Source organism: Myxine glutinosa, chromosome 10 (assembly GCF_964187855.1).
Source record: "Myxine glutinosa chromosome 10, kmMyxGlut1.1, whole genome shotgun sequence".
In the NCBI taxonomy this organism is placed as follows: domain Eukaryota; kingdom Metazoa; phylum Chordata; class Myxini; order Myxiniformes; family Myxinidae; genus Myxine; species Myxine glutinosa.
Window position 1 is genome coordinate 52,897,082 of NC_136270.1, and position 19,038 is coordinate 52,916,119.

Consider the following 19,038-nt stretch of genomic DNA (forward strand, 5'->3'; position numbering starts at 1 on the left):
CATCATGAACATATTTTATTCCCCATGGAGAGTTCTTTACAATGAGCCACATCTCAATTTTTTCTGTTTAGCACTTTCGGAGATATAGAGGTGCGAAGTTTTTCGTTTTTTCCAAGATGGCGGCCGAACCACGTGACCCATGACGTCATCATTATTATTTTTTTCTCCACCAGTTAATGCCGACATGGCGCTCAAGAAATTTCATCTCGATCGGATGAAGTTTTGTACTTGTCGAACTATGACGTCATAATGGAGGCACCTATGACATCATCATTAACATATTTCATTCCCCATGGAGAGTTCTTTACAATGAGCCATGTCTCAATTCTTTCTATTCAGCGCTTTCTGAGATATAGAGGTTCAAAGTTTTTGGGTTTTTCCAAGATGGCGGCCAAACCACATGACCTGTGACGTCATAATTATCATTAAAAAAATTATACAGGTGGAGTTACACCTATGGTGAAAATTTCCTGTCAATCGGACCAACGGTTGCAGAGAAAATCATATTTATTCTGTGCGGACAAACAGACAGACAGACAAACAAACAAACAAACGGACTCAAATGCAATACCCTCTCCTCTGGCGAGGGTAATAATCACAAAGTTTAAGAGGTGGAAGGTCTATTCCAAAGAGGTTGATTACATATGGTCTGTTGATTTAATTGAACTGAAACAGGTATGCATTAACCATTATTGATTTAAGGTCAAGATATGCATGAGTAGTTTGTTTGAAAAATAAAAGAGGCATCACTCTTGTGATGGTGTTCCAACAGATATTTACTAAAAGCAAAAGGAAACCAAAGAAATTATGGAATGATGAGGGAATAGAGTTATATAACAGAACATTTGAGAATTTCCTTAAAGATAACGATATTACATTGTATAACACTTTCAATGAAGGAAAAGCCGTCGTCATCAAGCACTTTAATCACACTTTGATAGAGAGATTGTACAAAAAATGTATTAAACTCGGTCATCAAAGATGGATTTTTCTTCTTTCAAGATATTGCAGATGATTATAATAATACAGTCCATTCCTCAACATAAGCAAAACCATCAGAAACATTTACAAAATTAGAATATGAAAAGGAGATTAATCTGAGAAATCCAAAGTTTAAGGTTGGTGATATCGTGAGAATATATCGGTGGAAATCACTTTGAGAAAGGTTATACAACGAGATGGACTAATGAACTTTATAAAATCATTGATGTTTTAGATACAGTTCCTTGGACATATAATACAGTCCATTCCATTATATTCATGTTCCATTATATTCCATTATATACAGATACAGTTCCATTATATTCATATATATATATTCCTTGTTCATGTAAATTGTATAATTTAAAGGGAGAAGAGATTTTTGGTTCATTTTATTCACAGAAATTACAAAAGACAAAGATTATATATATATATATATATATATATATATAAAAGGTGAGTTGGATTGTTCAATTATGAGTGAATTCTAGAATTGCGAGCAAAGGCTTATGCTTATAAATACTATTCTTCAAAGGATGGTGCTGCTAAATGTGATAAGAAGTTAAAAGGAGTAAAGAAAAATGTAATCAAGGAAACAACAAACGACATTGGGAGATTTGATGATAAAATATATATTTTAGAAAATGGGATTGACACCCTCCCTTATGGATATAAGATTTGAGTGCCTAGATAGGTTAAAGACAAATTGGGGAAAAATACAAAGAAGTGCTAAGATGGATGTAAGTGCTAAGATAAGTTTAAGTGCTAAGATGGATGTAAGTGCTAAGATAAGTGTAAGTGCTAAGATGGATGTAAGTGCTAAGATAAGTTTAAGTGCTAAGATGGATGTAAGTGCTAAGATAAGTTGAAGTGCTAAGATGGATGTAAGTGCTAAGATAAGTTTAAGTGCTAAGATGGATGTAAGTGCTAAGATAAGTTTAAGTGCTAAGATGGATGTAAGTGCTAAGATAAGTTTAAGTGCTAAGATGGATGTAAGTGCTAAGATAAGTTTAAGTGCTAAGATGGATGTAAGTGCTAAGATAAGTTTAAGTGCTAAAATGGATGTAAGTGTGAAGATAAGTTTAAGTGCTAAGATGGATGTAAGTGCTAAGATAAGTTTAAGTGCTAAGATGGATGTAAGTGCTAAGATAAGTTTAAGTGCTAAGATGGATGTAAGTGCTAAGATAAGTTTAAGTGCTAAGATGGATGTAAGTGCTAAGATAAGTTTAAGTGCTAAAATGGATGTAAGTGTGAAGATAAGTTTAAGTGCTAAGATGGATGTAAGTGCTAAGATAAGTTTAAGTGCTAAGATGGATGTAAGTGGTAAGATAAGTTTAAGTGCTAAGATGGATGTAAGTGCTAAGATAGGTTAAAGACAAATTGCAAAAAAAAAAAAAACACAAGTCAGGAGATGACGATGGTTCACAAGCGAGCGGTATTCTTCGGTTCGATTTCGAAAATTCGGTTAGATTCCGACAACTTTGAAAATTTGACCTTTGTGACCTTGAAATGTCAAAACGAAGGTTACTGACCTTGAAATTAGATAGAAAATAATGTATAATCAGTTATGAGGTTAGTTAACTACATAATACCGAAAATTCGGTTTGATTCCGACAAGTTTGAACATTTGACCTTTGTGACCTTCAAAGGTCAAAGGTCGAAGATTCTGAAATTTGTTGGAAAACTTGTATTTCATGATATATGTGATAATATAAGATCATGTATGACATTTCACCCTATCAGGAAGCGAACAATGTAATAAAACCATCAAAAATCGACTTTTCTATATTTTGTGACCTTGTGACCTTGACCTTGGGGCGAAAATGAAAAATCGAGCTCCGTGCGGCTGGACACATGACATTGGCCTAACCAAATACCGAAACCCCTGTCAGATTCCACCAACTCCCTCGGAGAAGATGCAGCTTGAACTCCATCACCCCCTAAAAAGACATCTTTTTCGGGCGTGGCTCCGCCCACAATGGGCGCAATACGCCCACTCTCGGCAGGACACAACTAGATCATGATATCGACCTCCCACCCAAGTTTCATCAAGAACGGATGATATCATCGGGTAGTTATGCTGCGGACAGACAGACACACACAGAGACAGACGCACACACATGACGAATATAGTGGTCACTTGATAACTCGTGAACCAATATAAGTGCTAAGATAATTTATGTGCTAAGATCATTTAATTGCTAAAATAAGTTTAAGTGCCAAGATATATGTAAGTGCTAAAAATGTATAAATGGATAAGAACGAGGATAGACATCAAGTGAAGGATAAGATAACAGACACCTCCCCTGTTAGAGATGCATCTTATAAGGATAATATTAGCCTAAATTCATATGATGGTGATGGAAATTTGATTGATGATGATGACGTATATAGTGATTGCATCTTCAACATAATTGATCCTGATGAATATGTGTCTGATGGTGAAATGGAGGTAATTGGTGAAATTGTGAAATTAGGGGATGGTGGGTTTTGTGCAGCAAAAAAGTGGTGTATAAATGTCTGTTGAGTGGTTGGTCTAGGGAGAATTTAATATTTATTTAATTAATACCGAACCTGCTAAATTTAAAAAACGGAAGAAATATGTATGATATTTTGGGAGGGAGGTCAAATCGTTTTTCCCCTTTTCCCCCATTCACATCAATGTTAAATTGGGGTCGTCTCAGAACCACCATTCTCCCACTACTGCTGGGGCACCTTTTGGTACCCATGGCTACACTATTGGTCTGCTGGTATAATTCCCTGGAAAATGAAAAGTAACAATTACACGGGAAGGAAAAACAGATGGTTGGAATATGGAAAGAAAACCTTTTGGAATTATTTTAGGCTTTAATCACCGGCTAGCACCGGCCCAACTCGGCGTCCCGTCTGCCGGTATTAATTGGTGGATGTTAAAGACCTCAACGTGTCCTTCGCGAAGAGTCGATGAGCAATCGCCGGCACCATGTACAAGTCACAAATTCCTGCCCTAACTACTGCTGGAAGGCAATGGCAACCCACACAGTAAAATCCCTGCCAGGAAACTGCTGCGGTACCGCAGTGGCATCACTGGGGTTGGTGTCACCCAGTGCGGTAACTCATGGGGTACCTCACCCCCTCCACCCCCTCATTTGTCAGGTTCACTATGTTAACAAATAGAATTTCGTTCGAAATTTTGGGATTAGCAAACCTGTACATTTTTGGAATCGTCAGAGCATCGAGAATCTGAAAATCAATGTTGGCATTTGCACAGACACAGATTTTGGATTTTCAAAATGGCCGCCATAAAATACATATTTTGCGCTATCTCGGCTTCGAGTCAACCTAGAAACTTGATTAAATATGCTAATCCTATGTTTTCTGGGTCAAGGAATCCCATAAAGGCCTCAAAATAGTGCTCAGGATTATATAAACGCAACAAACATAGGTATGTAATTGAAAACCATCACCTTTATATTTGTGATATAACTGTATTACATAATCCATGATATTGCAAGTCCTTTGAAGTTATAGGTATGGGTTTATAAAGCAAGAAAGCGGCCTTGTTAGTATCAGATTGAACTATAAGTCCTATACACAGGATCTACGAGGTCTATACCGTTCAGGAATATGCTTTTACAGATCTTCACTGTCCTGAGTGTCATTTTCGCAAAGGTGTCTACGCAAATGTAAACATTAATTTTTGGATTCCTCATGCTCTGAATATTCCAAAAATGTAGTTTTGCTAATCTACCAACATTTTCAACGAAAAAAACACAGTGAACCTGACTACGTGGACCTCCTCCCGTACCAGACCCTACAGAATCCTTAGTGATGTTTTTTGCACTAATGTTACTCGTAAATCGTAATTCCCGTATGTCACTGAATGTAATGGCAATAGTAGTGACGTAAACAACTAGCAAAAATAAAATTACACCTTTAAATTACAATATCGTACGCACAGCCTAAATGTATTTACTTTTACATAGTTTCATGTGGTTAAAGTGAAAATTCGGTCAGAAAACAATAGAATTCGAAGTGAAAACGTTTAAGAACTACATCAAAATTATGTTGATTTTAACGTTAAACTTTATTGTTACATGAGATACATTAATGGATTAGGTTTGCATAATCAATAACGGCCCAAATAATGTAGAACTTGTAGACAAATGCATATGGAAATATACTCATAAATGAAATACCATAAAAATAAACAGGAACAAATACACAAACATTTCAGCACTTGGTGAACATCTCGACTAATCCAGAACTTTCCTTTCCTGGCCTTCAAAGCTGCGAACTTGTGAATCACTTCGTCGAAATCAATGCCTTTCGCCAACTCACTTACAATTGATAATACCGCAAGATCGGAAAGCCTTGACACTGCAAAAATTTGGTGTCACCCCCTCTGATAGTGTCACCCGGTGCGCCCGCACCCCCCGGACCCCCCTAGTGACGCCCGTGGCGGTACGACCGATTCTCTGTAACAGAGCATGGTACATCAGAATCCAAAAACACTGTCCCCAACGATTAAAACTTATTTTACATTCTGGCTCAACGTTAATTTAATTGCTTGATAAGCACACTCATTCATCGCTAATATCCAATTGATGCAGTTGCTTGGACAAGCACAGTATTCTATTGGACAACATGTGAAAGGATAAGCGATCATAGAGAACATGCATTTGGAATGTGGAAAGAAGGATGTGTTTGTGTGATGCATATGGTGGAACAGGCGGTAGGGGGAGCAGCTGATGGAGGAGGGTTCACCAGCTGCAGACCTGGCGTGGGAGGAGATTGCTGACTACATGTCTTCATCAAAGAGGAGATCTGGTCACTTCAAGTCCAGGTAGATGACTTGCATTCATTGCAAATGGCGGACCACTTGTGCCTTGTTTACAAACCAAAGGATTCATTTATCCACGGATGTCTTTCTATTTCAACTGGAGAAACAGTGACAAATAAAAAATTAATATTTTAACGAGAATAAAATAAACGATATAAATATACATATATACACATATATACATACATACATACACAGTCGTGGCCAAAAACATTGGCACCCTTGCACTCTTTTCCAAATAATGCACCATTTCTTCCAGAAAATTGTTGAAATTAAAAAATATTTTGGTATCCACATTTCTATTTCTTTGGTTTGCCATGGAACAAAACAATAAAAGCTGAAAGAAGTACTAAATCTTAGCTTATTCCACACAGAAATCGCAAAATGGCCCGGACAATATTATTGGCACCTTTCAGAAGTTGTTAGAAATAATTAGATTTCAAGCAGGTGTTTCTCCTTTACTTTGGAATTGAACTCGCCCGTGGTGAGTTGCAGGTGCCTGCATTATAAAACTGACTCATTCAACCAGTTTGAAAAGAGAAATGGAGTCATTGTGCTGTTTTGTGTCTGTGTATACCGCAATGAGCATAGAGAAAAGAAAGAAAACCAGACAATTGTCTGAGGGGGTCAGACACGAGATTATAGCCAAGCATGGACAATCTCAAGGCGACAAGTCCATCTCCCGAGACCTTCATGTTCCTGTGTCCACCGTACGCAATGTTATCAGGAAGTTTAAGGCCCATGGCACTGTAGCCAACCTCACTGGACGTGGCCGCAAGAGAAAACTTGATTGAAGATTGCAGCGAAGGATTGTTCGAATGGTGGAGAAAGCACCTCGATCAACTGCCAAACAGATTCAAGCTCACCTTCAGACACAAGGTACGACAGTTTCAACTCACATCATCCGTCTCCAACTCTATGAAAGGGGGTTCTATGGTGGGAACTGTGGTAGAATAAATCTTTATACTATGTAACTAGTTATGAGATTGGTGAGTGAACCCATAGGTGGTCGTAAGAATGTTAGGAATGTATCTCGCTCTGTTAAACCTGGGAGTTCCTTTGTCCACCTGTATCATGGCCCCGGGCTAACACACATTCCCAAGCCTTCACTATTGACTTGGGACATCGGGATGCAAAGAGGGTGAAGGAACTCCCCAGCAGGGGGGCGAGCATGCATGACCTCGGGGCATTTGCGGAGAAGGGATTAGCGTGACGAGGCCCATATAAACCAGAGCAAACTTTGAGTCAGGACACTTGTCCTCAGAAGCCCTGCCCGACGGAATGAACGAATACCAATGAGAAGCAGCGCCAGGAGATCACCGGCGAACAAGAGGAACCAACGACTTCAATAACTAGATTCGTTATCGTGTTGCAGTACCTATTATATTGAAACAAGTGAATTAGGAGTTAATAAAGTCTGGATCTTTGTAAACCTGTTTTCCGGTCATTGGTCTTGAGTCCCAAACCACTTCCATGACAATATGGAGGCACCGCTGGCATCAATTGGACACAAACAAGATCTTTAAAAGGTAAGTGTGTCTTGTTTTTGTCCAGTATGATTTCCGAACCTGGGAATAGTTTTTGTACATACATGGTGGAGGACGTGGTGTGGGGCTTCCTTGCGCACCGATGCCGTGATATAGGTGGCGTAACGAAGTCACGGATGGAACATCGACAAATGATTGTAGCTATTATTCGTGTTTTTCTAAATGATTTCTGTAAATACGTATTTTTTGCGCTGTCTAAATAAAATGCGCCAGGTCGACGCTGGTCATTAAGGGCCTTACTGTGACCTGGGAGCAAACGGGGCATGAGTGCACCATGCGACCATTTGCTTCCAAGTCGTGTAAGGCCGGTACACTCGTTTACATACCCGTACACGTGTAAAGTAGTTTACACTTGTTTTTTTTGCACTTACTCAAAGCACGCGACTTGCTCGGCGTGCGACAGGGAGCCGGGAAATGGAGTTATATTTATATATATATATATATTTTCCCTCATTCCAATTTATGGTATTGCGACAAAACGGCTTATATCTTTCGAACGGCTGGTCGGATTTAGACAAATTAAACGGAATTGTGTAGGACGAAAGCCGTGGGTCCAAAGTAAGAAAGAAAAAAAAAAAAAAAAAAATGGGGTGGAGGAGACGGAAAATTTTCGCCAATTTTTTCCCACCATTTTATAACACCTACAAAATCGTTCGATCAACATATAAATTAATGACAGACAACGCCATCTCATGCCGGTCCAGAATTATTATGAAAGATGGCGATTGGATGAAAATTGCATACCGACACTCCCTCACTGTCCCTCATTGTCCCTCATGTCCATTCCGGCTACCTGTCTCTTGCTCCCGCTCCTTCCCCCTCCCTCTAGTTCCCATTGGCGGACGTTTTGCGAGAAGCAAAGCGTTTTGCAGGAAGCTTCCAGGAAGCAAAACCAGTGCTGTTGTTTTTTTGACGAAATTTGTCAGACAGATAGCATGGGTGACGCGGACGAAATGATTGGATTTTGGTGAAGACCCAGGTTCGAATCCGGCTACGAGAATTGTTTAAAGTGATTCTTCACCATCGAGAGATCGGGTGAAAAGCGATATACATTATATTTAACATGATATCTATCTATAATTCCACTAATCTCTGTCTGTGTGTGTGTATGCGACCGCTGTTTCTCGACAACTACCGGTCCGATATACTTTAAACTTGCCAGGTATATTGCTGGGGACCCGAGGATGTGCCTTTTCAAGGTTTCATATTAATCGGACAATTACTTACCGAGCTATGTCCAAAAAACGATTCGACCAATCAGAGAGCAGCGAGCTATCGCGTGTGCCGAACGTGGCGAACACACTCTGCCTCGGACGGCACATTTGAGAGCGTATTCATTTATTTCACGTTGGCAAACTATGTTGCCGCTATGTTGGCGTTAAACTATGTTTTAAAACTAATTAAAACCATTTCATGTAAATAGAGGGGGGGGATTGTCACTGTACTCGCAAGCCGTTCGCCGTTCGCTTTGGCGTTGCGAATGGACCAAAACATTTCATGGACCAAACCATTTCATGTAAAGCGTTCGCCTTTCGCTTTGGCGTTGCAAATGAACCAAAACATTTCATGAACCAAACCATTTCATGTAAATAGAGGGGGGGGATATAATTTTAGATATATATATAGTACGGGCATGCCCTAGTACTTATTAATGTTATTATTTTAATATTATTCATATATTAAAAAAGTTATGGATGAGTGAATGAACCTGGTGGATGAGTTGGGGAGGTGACAAGAACTTGCCGATTACATTTTGGTTCAGGTCCGAATCCAGATCCGGCCTATCAGTGGGATACAAAACATAAACTGTTCACCAAGGCGGAGATATGCTCTCTACTGAGCATCGTTCTAGTTGTGTGTTTGTTCGTCTGGGCGATATCTTAGCCATCCTTTGAGCTAGGAAGCTGAAATTTGGGGAAATTGGTGAACAAGTGCTTTTGAAAAATAATAATAATAATAATAATAATAATAATTCTTTATTATTTGGTTAACCAGTTTGTGTTTGGTTTTTTGTGTTTGTTTGTGTGTGTTTTGTTTGTTTAACCTCAAGCTCAACCTAAGTTGAAGTTGTTGCTGCAGTGTTGTTGTTGTTTTTTTTTGTGTATTTTCTCTGCGCCCCGTGCTCGCAGATTTGGTTGGAACTTGTTGTTGGAACTTGTTGTTGGAACTTGTTGTTGGAACTTGTTGTTGGAACTTGTTGTTGGAACTTGTTGTTGGAACTTGCTGTTGGAACTTGCTGTTGGAACTTGTTGTTGGAACTTGTTGTTGGAACTTGTTGTTGGAACTTGTTGTTGGAACTTGTTGTTGGAACTTGTTGTTGGAACTTGTTGTTGGAACTTGTTGTTGGAACTTGCTGTTGGAACTTGTTGTTGGAACTTGTTGTTGGAACCTGTTGTTGGAACTTGTTGTTGGAACTTGTTGTTGGAACTTGTTGTTGGAACGTTTTGGGAACATTCAAAGTTGGGTTTTGCTAACGTTTCCACAATGTCGCTACAACGTTTCACTTTCGTTGTTGCAACGTTTTGCTCCAACGTTTTGGGAACATTCAAAGTTGGGTTTTGCTAACGTTTCCACAACGTCGCTACAACGTTTCACTTTCGTTGTTGCAACGTTTTGCTCCAACGTTTTGGGAACATTCAAATGTTGGGTTTTGCTAACATTTCCACAACGTCGCTACAACGTTTCACTTTCGTTGTTGCAACGTTTTGCTCCAACGCTTTGGGAACATTCAAATGTTGGGTTTTGCTAACGTTTCCACAACGTCGCTACAACGTTTCACTTTCGTTGTTGCAACGTTTTGCTCCAACGTTTTGGGAACATTCAAATGTTGGGTTTTGCTAACGTTTCCACAACGTCGCTACAACGTTTCACTTTCGTTGTTGCAACGTTTTGCTCCAACGTTTTGGGAACATTCAAATGTTGGGTTTTGCTAACGTTTCCACAACGTCGCTACAACGTTTCACTTTCGTTGTTGCAACGTTTTGCTTCAACGTTTTGGGAACACTCAAATGTTAAGTGAATCGGATGAGAATTCACGAGTTATTTAATTATTAGAAATTAATGAAGTACTTATTTAATTAATTACATTTCTTTGTCTTCTGACCATGAACTTGGTGTCGACCTGCAGGCCAAACCGTTGGTCAGATGAGCTCGATACCTTGACCAATCATCGTAAGTCACTTGATTGGATGCATATATTAATTATGACATCATAAGTCACGTGACATGGCGGCCATGGTGGATTTCTTGAAAACCTTTAAAATGCATCCCTGCGTTCATTTTCCGATCGATTGAGTTGAAATTTTGAACAATCGGATCTGGACTGTCGTTGTTAACGACTCTGGCATGCACCCGTCCAATCAGGATGGAGCGGTATGGTCCCCGGATCATCACTGCCCGCAGTTTTAATTAATTTTACTTTTACCTTTCACTCTTCTGTTCATTGTTCTCGTGGTCATACAATTTTTTGAAGACATGCACATGTCATGATATAGGAAATGTTTGTTCTGTTGAACGGAAGAAATGTTTATGGTTAATAAATTCAATGTGGGAGAGGGCAACACCACAAAGCATTCCTCTTTAAGGTGTGTATAAACCCTGGAACATTTCAGCAATCAATACGATGCTGAAATGGTATTTTTGAAGACATGCATGTCATGATATAGGAAATGTTTGTTCTGTTGAACGGAAGAAATGTTTATGGTTAATAAATTCAATGTGGGAGAGGGCAACACCACAAAGCATACCTCTTTAAGGTGTGTATAAACCCTGGAACATTTCAGCAATCAATACGATGCTGAAATGGTATTTTTTGAAGACATGCATGTCATGATATAGGAAATGTTTGTTCTGTTGAACGGAATAAATGTTTATGGTTAATTTAATTAAACGTGGGAGAGGGCAACACCACAAAGCATACCTCTTTAAGGTGTGTATAAACCCCGGAACATTTCAGCAATCATGACGATTTTCTCATGTCACCTGAAATGGTGTAATATTATGTAATATGGTCGACCTTGGGTTTGTTGTTTATTTTTGTGGTTGTATATTTTTGTGTATTTTGCATATATTTTCACGACTAATTCCAGTTAACACCCTGCAAAATTTGCTCGTTTTTCTGGCCGAGTCGAAATTGCGTTGAGTTCCTATGGCATGCGCCATTAAAAGCGCCGTGTAATGGTTGAGCTCCCTTTATTCCGTTTTGGTCATGCGAATGAGCAGACAAAATGACGAATGCTGCGGCTGGAGCAGTAGAAGCGATTTTTCTTTTACTTGTTTAATGATTATTCGATATTGTTATGACTTATTGTCAATAGGAATACTAAGTGGTCAGGAGGTAGCCTTTTGCTATGTACAGTTTATTTTATTGTTGATTATACCACATAGCTGTGGTGATAAAGGAAATGTTTGTTTTTTCAAATTGATGATTAAGTGGTCAGGAGGTAGCCTTTTGCTATGTACAGTTTATTTTATTGTTGATTATACCACATAGCTGTGGTGATAAAGGAAATGTTTGTTTTTTCAAATAGATGATTAAGTGGTCAGGAGGTAGCCTTTTGCTATGTACAGTTTATTTTATTGTTGATTATACCACATAGCTGTGGTGATAAAGGAAATGTTTGTTTTTCAAACAGATGATTATGATATGACCATGATTATAAAATCATGATGATTATTATGAATGATATCATAGGGTTCCAATGCAGAATGATTGCACGAACTTGGAAAAGAACTTTCAAGCCCTATGGGATAAATTGGGTATTACAAGGGATGGAGTTTCAAAATTTAGTATGATTGAAGGAATTTGACAGTCCCATTTCAGGAGTTTTACGAAATTTATATTGCCAAGAGATTTTGGGTACTATTAAAAGAAAAATGATGAGATATTTTTCCCAAAGAACTTTAATATCTGCCATCCATTTTGGCTGTCTCACGAATGAAGGATGAGTTGCCTTTAGTGGTTGCAAAGAAAATTTGTGGAGACCAGGCAAAATGGGAAAATATGTCAGATATGACCCTAGGACAGAACAGTGATTCGTCAATTGACATGAGGTATGAACCAGAGGTGACGACCGATGATCTTCAATCTCAGTCAATAGATGGACCTGTCCTGACATCATTGGGGAAAGGGCTTATGCAAGGAGTCATCCAAAATGATTAATTTGATTTATTGATGAATATTGATAAATTAATTGAAATTGAATAATTGAATTGAACTGAATAAATTTAATTGAATAAATTTAACTGAATAAATTGAACTGAATAAATTGAATTGAATATATTGATTGTTTGATTGATGAAAATGCGGTCTCAAGAAAGAAGCTTTAATATCTTTGTGAGATATTATCAATGTGAAGACAACCTTGGAAAATTGAGCAAGGTGGTGAGTTTATATATAGATATATATGTGCAGTTACCATTGTGTGATTTCCCCTTCAACAGAGCGGACACCTGAGGATTCACCCATTTCATACTGACCCTCTGGCTCATCTGCAAATACTGATCTGTGAGATTGGATTGTGCAAAAGCCACAGGTGAGAGAGATTCTCTGGAAATCACCGTTTGAACAGGTGGAGAGATCCTTCCTGGAGGTACGAGTGAAGCTTTAGAGGAACAAGCAACAACACATCCAATGCTACTTTGATAAAAGGCAGAATGGGAAATGGAGCCTGCAAGAATACACAAGGACAACCAGAGATTCCACAAAAAGGTACTTGTACATATCATATGTACGACCGTTATGGTGCCGAAGCTATAAGGCAGGTCGAGAATTGGTATTTGTGGACAAAGGGAAATGCTGAGGAGTTTCCAAGAGATGGTACATTTGAGCGAAGTCGATTGGAAAGATTGGAACAAAGATTGAAAGCCAGGAAGAGACAGAATCTAACGGTAGACTGGCTTGCATTCCATCTTTGGGATGGTGAATCCAGACAACGGGAACAGCAAGAACGGATAACGGATCTAGAACTTAAAATAAAAAGGATACAGGATACAGTGGAGGAGACAAATGCACAACTGCCCTCGAAATTAGGAATGAAAGTGACAGTTGTCCCATCTGATTTCCAGTTGTCTCCCCAAAAAGGACGGTACAGAGAATTTTTTCGTGTTTCAGGAGATAACGAGAGATTGCAGTGGCAACTCAGGGATGTAGAGATGCAGCCCAGCAATACAAGTGCACAGGTGCACAGACCAGGCAACGACAGAAACCGGTGTTTCAAGTGTGGACAGATGGGACATTGGAAAATAAGATGTCCGTATACCAACAGGAAGACAAGTTCATAGGGTAAACCAAGATCAAGGGTACCACTGCTTACCAGTACCTCAGAGAACGATTAGGCCTTCATTGCGGCAAATCCCAAATGACGATTGGCCTCAACAGATTAGATTATTGGACAAACATGAATAACTGTCGATGATTCTTGTGTCTGAAAAGGTTTTCGGAGCAAGAATTATTCATTTTTTCTTTTGCTTGTAAGCAAATTGATAATTAATTGATCAAATGCCGAAATTGGATCTTTTATGTTGGGCACTAAATTTTAAATTTACAAAGTTTGGAACAATTGCTTTGCAATTTTTTTTTGGCAAACCAAGTGACAAGAGTCACATGATGATCAGGTGGGAATTCCGGACTATTGTTCCGCACGATTGATAGGTCAGTGGTCGACTGACATACAAATGGGTGGGTAGTCAAATTTGGATAAATTATTGTGGGAACTGAAAGGGTAATTTCAATGTGACATCATAGGGGTTTTCTAAGAATAAACTTTTTGGTCCATTTGTGTATTAGCGTTTATAAAATTGAAGGACAAATTTTGAGAAATTGAAATAAAGTTGACACCCATCCTGATCTGTAAATAAGGGTTCCAACGCAAACAAATACGCATAATGCATGTGTGTGTGGGTATTTTGTGTGTCAATGTAAGTGTTTTTTGTTTTTGTGTATCAATCTTACAAGATTGTTGACACCGACAGTGTGCCTTGTCTGAAAATAGATAGTTCCATGGGGATGGGATCGCATATCGAGAGAATTCGTAAAATAAAAAATAGAAATATAATTTGATTATGAAAATTATCACTTTTGTCAAGGGAGATGGAGAATAAAGATTTGATTTGCTGAGTTATGAGCAGCTATTCATTAATAGTGAAAAATTGGGAGTAATCTTGGGATTCCATTGTGATCGAATTCATATGAGAATCAAAGCTATTTATGGATATGAGCTTCATAAAAATGTGGGAGTACAAAATTAGCCAAATTTTGGAGAGGTCTTACACTGACGTCCCAGAGTACTCTGCTCACGGATTTTTATATATATAAACTTGAATTTTATCAGCATATAAATTGTGCTGTATGTATGGATGTGTATTAGGCATAGATTATATGGGAAAATAGTAAAGAAAATTTTGCTGGTTTGAACTATTGTGAGTTTTGAGTTCTGGAGTTCAAACAAAGTCACTGGTTAACAGATGAGAAAGGATAGTAAATAAATTATTCGATGCTGGGTAAATTAAGTATGATATTACTAAGACTTATGAGAGCTATTGTTCTTCCTTACAGCAGTGGAAAATTATTGGAAAAAATTAGATCCAACATAATGAATCTATAAAAGAATGTGATAGGGATAATATCCTCAATTTGTACTAATTATTTGATTGTGGGTAAAGGAATTAATTTATCGTAGTGGATTGTTAACAGCAGCCTGAAAATGTCCTGAGAGTGCATCCATGTAATCGGAAATCCCAGATTTGTTTTTACAAACAACATTTTGGTAGAGGTCTTGTGTGGACAAGCACTTCCTTGGTAGATAAAAAACGGTACTGCATGCTGGCAGCCACGTTTGCGGCCAGTTAGGCCAAACAAATTGAGAGGAAATTGTAGTTAAATACGTAAGTTACACATGGCTATTTGTAAAAAAGGAAATTTGTTGAGATGGGAAACATTTTTCAAAGGTTTATTAAAGTGTTATAATATGACATGTGGCAAGGCAAACTATTGGATGGGAAAATTAGATCTGGTTATAGAATAAATTTATTGACCCCTTGAAGTTAATTCTTCGAATCATTGTTTCACTGGCATTTTTTGTTCACATTGGAAATAGTTTGGTAGAGCTTTGGTTAAAACCTTTGGTTGCAGTATCTTGGAACGAATTGATAAACCATAGGAGATTGATAAGAATAGAAACAAATATGGACCCAAAATAGAAAGTTGGATTCATGCCTCTCATTGCAAGCAAGCACATGGGGCTAAGGTGGACGATCCCACAGAAAATGAGGCTGCACCTAGCAGCCCAGCAGAACATTCAGTGGCAGATAAATGATAGTCGTGATTTACAGTCATTTGAATTACATTTTAACACCCCTTGCATTGATAAACATTACATTTTCAACATGTGATATTACTACTTGGGATAGTGACATTTATTTGCCTACATGACATACAATTACCTACTGATATTAATACAACATGAGTGAAAAATGTATCACAACTACACTCATGATCAGGGGATTGAGTTCAACCCCGGGAGATAGGGGGATCAGGGTAAGACAAATAATCTGATTTATGTTACATATTAAGGGATTAATATTAAGGGATTAATTACATATTAATATTACATTACATATTACATATTACATTAATTACATATTAAGGGATTTTCTTTATTTACCTTTTAGGAAGCTTGTTAGTTTGGTATATAATGTTGAATGTCATCGACATATAATTATGTCATAGGTATGAATATATACAAGGAGTAGCAGACTTGTTTGTGGGTTTAGTAGTTATATTGGCAATTGTTTTAGTGGTGGCTTGCTTGAAAGCCTGAGTGACGGTGTGTTTGAATAAGGTAACCAACAACACGATGATAACGCATGAAGTGACAAATGAGGAAAGAAATGTGGAATCACAAGAGGAAGACTTTTATGGCGACATAAATACTGAGATTAAAAGATTAAATCAAGTGATGTTGCAAATGAATATAGTAGAATTAAGATAACTAGGGCATGCCCGTACAAAATTATATCCCCCCCCCCCTCTATTTACATGAAATGGTTTGGTCCATTCGCAAAGCCAAAGCGGACGGCTTGCGAGTACGGTGACAATCCCCCCCTCTATTTACATGAAATGGTTTGGTCCAAAGCGAACGGCTTGCGAGTACGGTGACAATCCCCCCCCCTCTATTTACATGAAATGGTTTGGTCCAAAGCGAACGGCTTGCGGAGTTTGGTAAAGAAATCGCCATAGCTCGGTAACTACTTCTCCGATTAATATGAAACCTTGAAAAGGCACATCCTCGGGTCCCCAGCAATATACCTGGCAAGTTTAAAGTATATCGGACCCGTGGTTGTCGAGAAACAGCGGTCAGAGACAAACATACATACATACATACACACAGAGATTACTGGAATTATAGATAGATGGCATAACGACAATGTTATGAGTTGTGTCAATTACAAGATCAGTGAACTCATATCACCACGAGTGACACACTGTTAGAAAAAAAAAGGGGGGAAAAGAAAAAGTGGAGAGGAATTATGGTAATAATACATTATGCTTAATTTGTTGGTTTGGGAAAATTGTTGTTGGGAATTAGATATTCCCATTTGTGATTGTAATCATATGCAATTTATTTTCTTAGAGTAGTGCTAAAATACCTGCATGAGTTAATTTTTGAACTATATTAACCTGAAAGCATTTGTGGATGCTATTCTTAGTTTAGTAGTGAAATACATACCTGATTGAATATTATTTGTGTGACGCATATTAATGAATATAACTTTTAAATGTTTTAAGGAAAAACAACAAATTGTTGAATGTGAAACTGTCGGAAGACATACATGATTATGCTGATTTCATGGTAGGATGTACCCTATCTGATTCAGTGTGTGTGGAAAGCAGATTCAGATGTGACTGAGCATAAGGATAAGACGAGATCACATTTGAAGGGGGTGCTAACGGAATTGGGAAGAAGTTCGAGAAAGAAAATTTGTGGCTAAAAAAAAAGGAAGTTAATCGTGGCATACACCCTCTTTCTCAAAGAATGATGAAGACATTCTCCTGTATAACTTGGAGATGGATGCTTACCTTCACCAAGGAAATTTATGTGACCATTTGCCTGGATCACACTGCAACATATGAAGGAAAGGCGATCACTTACTCTTGTTTGAAGGCTTCGAACATTCATCACATCAGAAGTTGCAGGACAACGACATTTTACCTGCAACCTCTGCGAAATGCGGGGACATATGTTATTACTTCACCAACTTCCGGGGAGCCAGCATGGAGCTGCAAACCAATGGCTGTGCCTTTTCACAACAGCTGTGCATGACTCTGCGGGCCACTCCTGGTATGGACCATGGATGACCTGAACACCATGGTCCCAACATCATTGTGGATGCATCCGGCATCCCTGTTCCACATCTTGCTGGCCAATCAACGTCACACCAATACTTGCTGCCCACTCACAATGATGGAGGAGGCAAGTCGACTACAACTGGGCGAAGGCCTTGTTCAGGAATTACTATGGTTTACAGCAAAAGTGGCAAGAATGCTACATGGAGAGCAGGGTCAGTCTATGACTCCGCACTGTTACCACAACAGCGAAATCCTACACGAAGTAGTGCAGGTGTTATGAAGACAGAAAATGTTTCATACCTGGATTCAAACACAAGTGATCAGCCCTTCCTTTCAAACAAAGTCAACATTTGTGTGGAGGCAAACGTTTTTGCCAGATGGTGCAGATGCTTTACAAAACTTGAAAATGAAGTGAAATTGTTGTATCTTGGTGATGGTGAAGTGTTGTTTTGAAAAGATATTTGTGATGCAAATGCAATAGATTGAACAATATGGAAGGAGTCAATGACCAACGAAATGTTTTGTGATTCTTGCAGGATGACGGTGTATGCCTAAGGAAATTGGATTACCAAAGTTATGGTTTGAATACTTGTATTGATGTTTACTTGGAGTGATTGATTGTTTACTTATACTTGTATTGATGTTTACTTGTAGTGATTGATTGTTTACTTATACTTGTATTGATGTTTACTTGTAGTGATTGATTGTTTACTTATACTTGTATTGATGTTTACTTGTAGTGATTGATTGTTTACTTAAATTGATGTTTAGATTAATGGTTAATATAAACATAAAACAAAAAGATGAGGGATTGTGGTAGAATAAATCTTTATACTATGTAACTAGTTATGAGATTGGTGAGTGAACCCATAGGTGGTCGTAAGAATGTTAGGAATGTATCTCGCTCTGTTAAACCTGGGAGTTCCTTTGTCCACCTGTATCATGGCCCCGGGCTAACACACATTCCCAAGCCTTCACTATTGACTTGGGACATCGGGATGCAAAGAGGGTGAAGGAACTCCCCAGCAGGGGGGCGAGCATGCATGACCTCGGGGCATTTGCGGAGAAGGGATTAGCGTGACGGGGCCCATATAAACCAGAGCAAACTTTGAGTCAGGACACTTGTCCTCAGAAGCCCTGCCTGACGGAATGAACGAATACCAACGAGAAGCAGCGCCAGGAGATCACCAGCGAACAAGAGGAACCAACGACTTCAATAACTAGATTCGTTATAGTGTTGTAGTACCTATTATATTGAAACAAGTGAATTAGGAGTTAATAAAGTCTGGATCTTTGTAAACCTGTTTTCCGGTCATTGGTCTTGAGTCCCAAACCACTTC

General features: G+C 38.5%; 1 protein-coding gene across 1 annotated transcript in view; it reads right to left on the reverse strand.

Moving 5' to 3' along the window:
• Positions 1 to 5,036: 5,036 nt before the first annotated feature.
• LOC137434541 (regulator of G-protein signaling 11-like) overlaps positions 5,037 to 19,038 on the reverse strand; it is a 143,247-nt gene continuing 129,245 nt past the window's right edge. Inside the window, exons 17-18 of the mRNA XM_078785664.1 lie at positions 5,342 to 5,900; positions 5,037 to 5,216 (exon numbers count right to left, since the gene is read on the reverse strand). The gene's annotated coding sequence lies outside the window, so the exon portion shown is untranslated. The remainder of the gene's footprint in view (positions 5,217 to 5,341; positions 5,901 to 19,038) is intronic.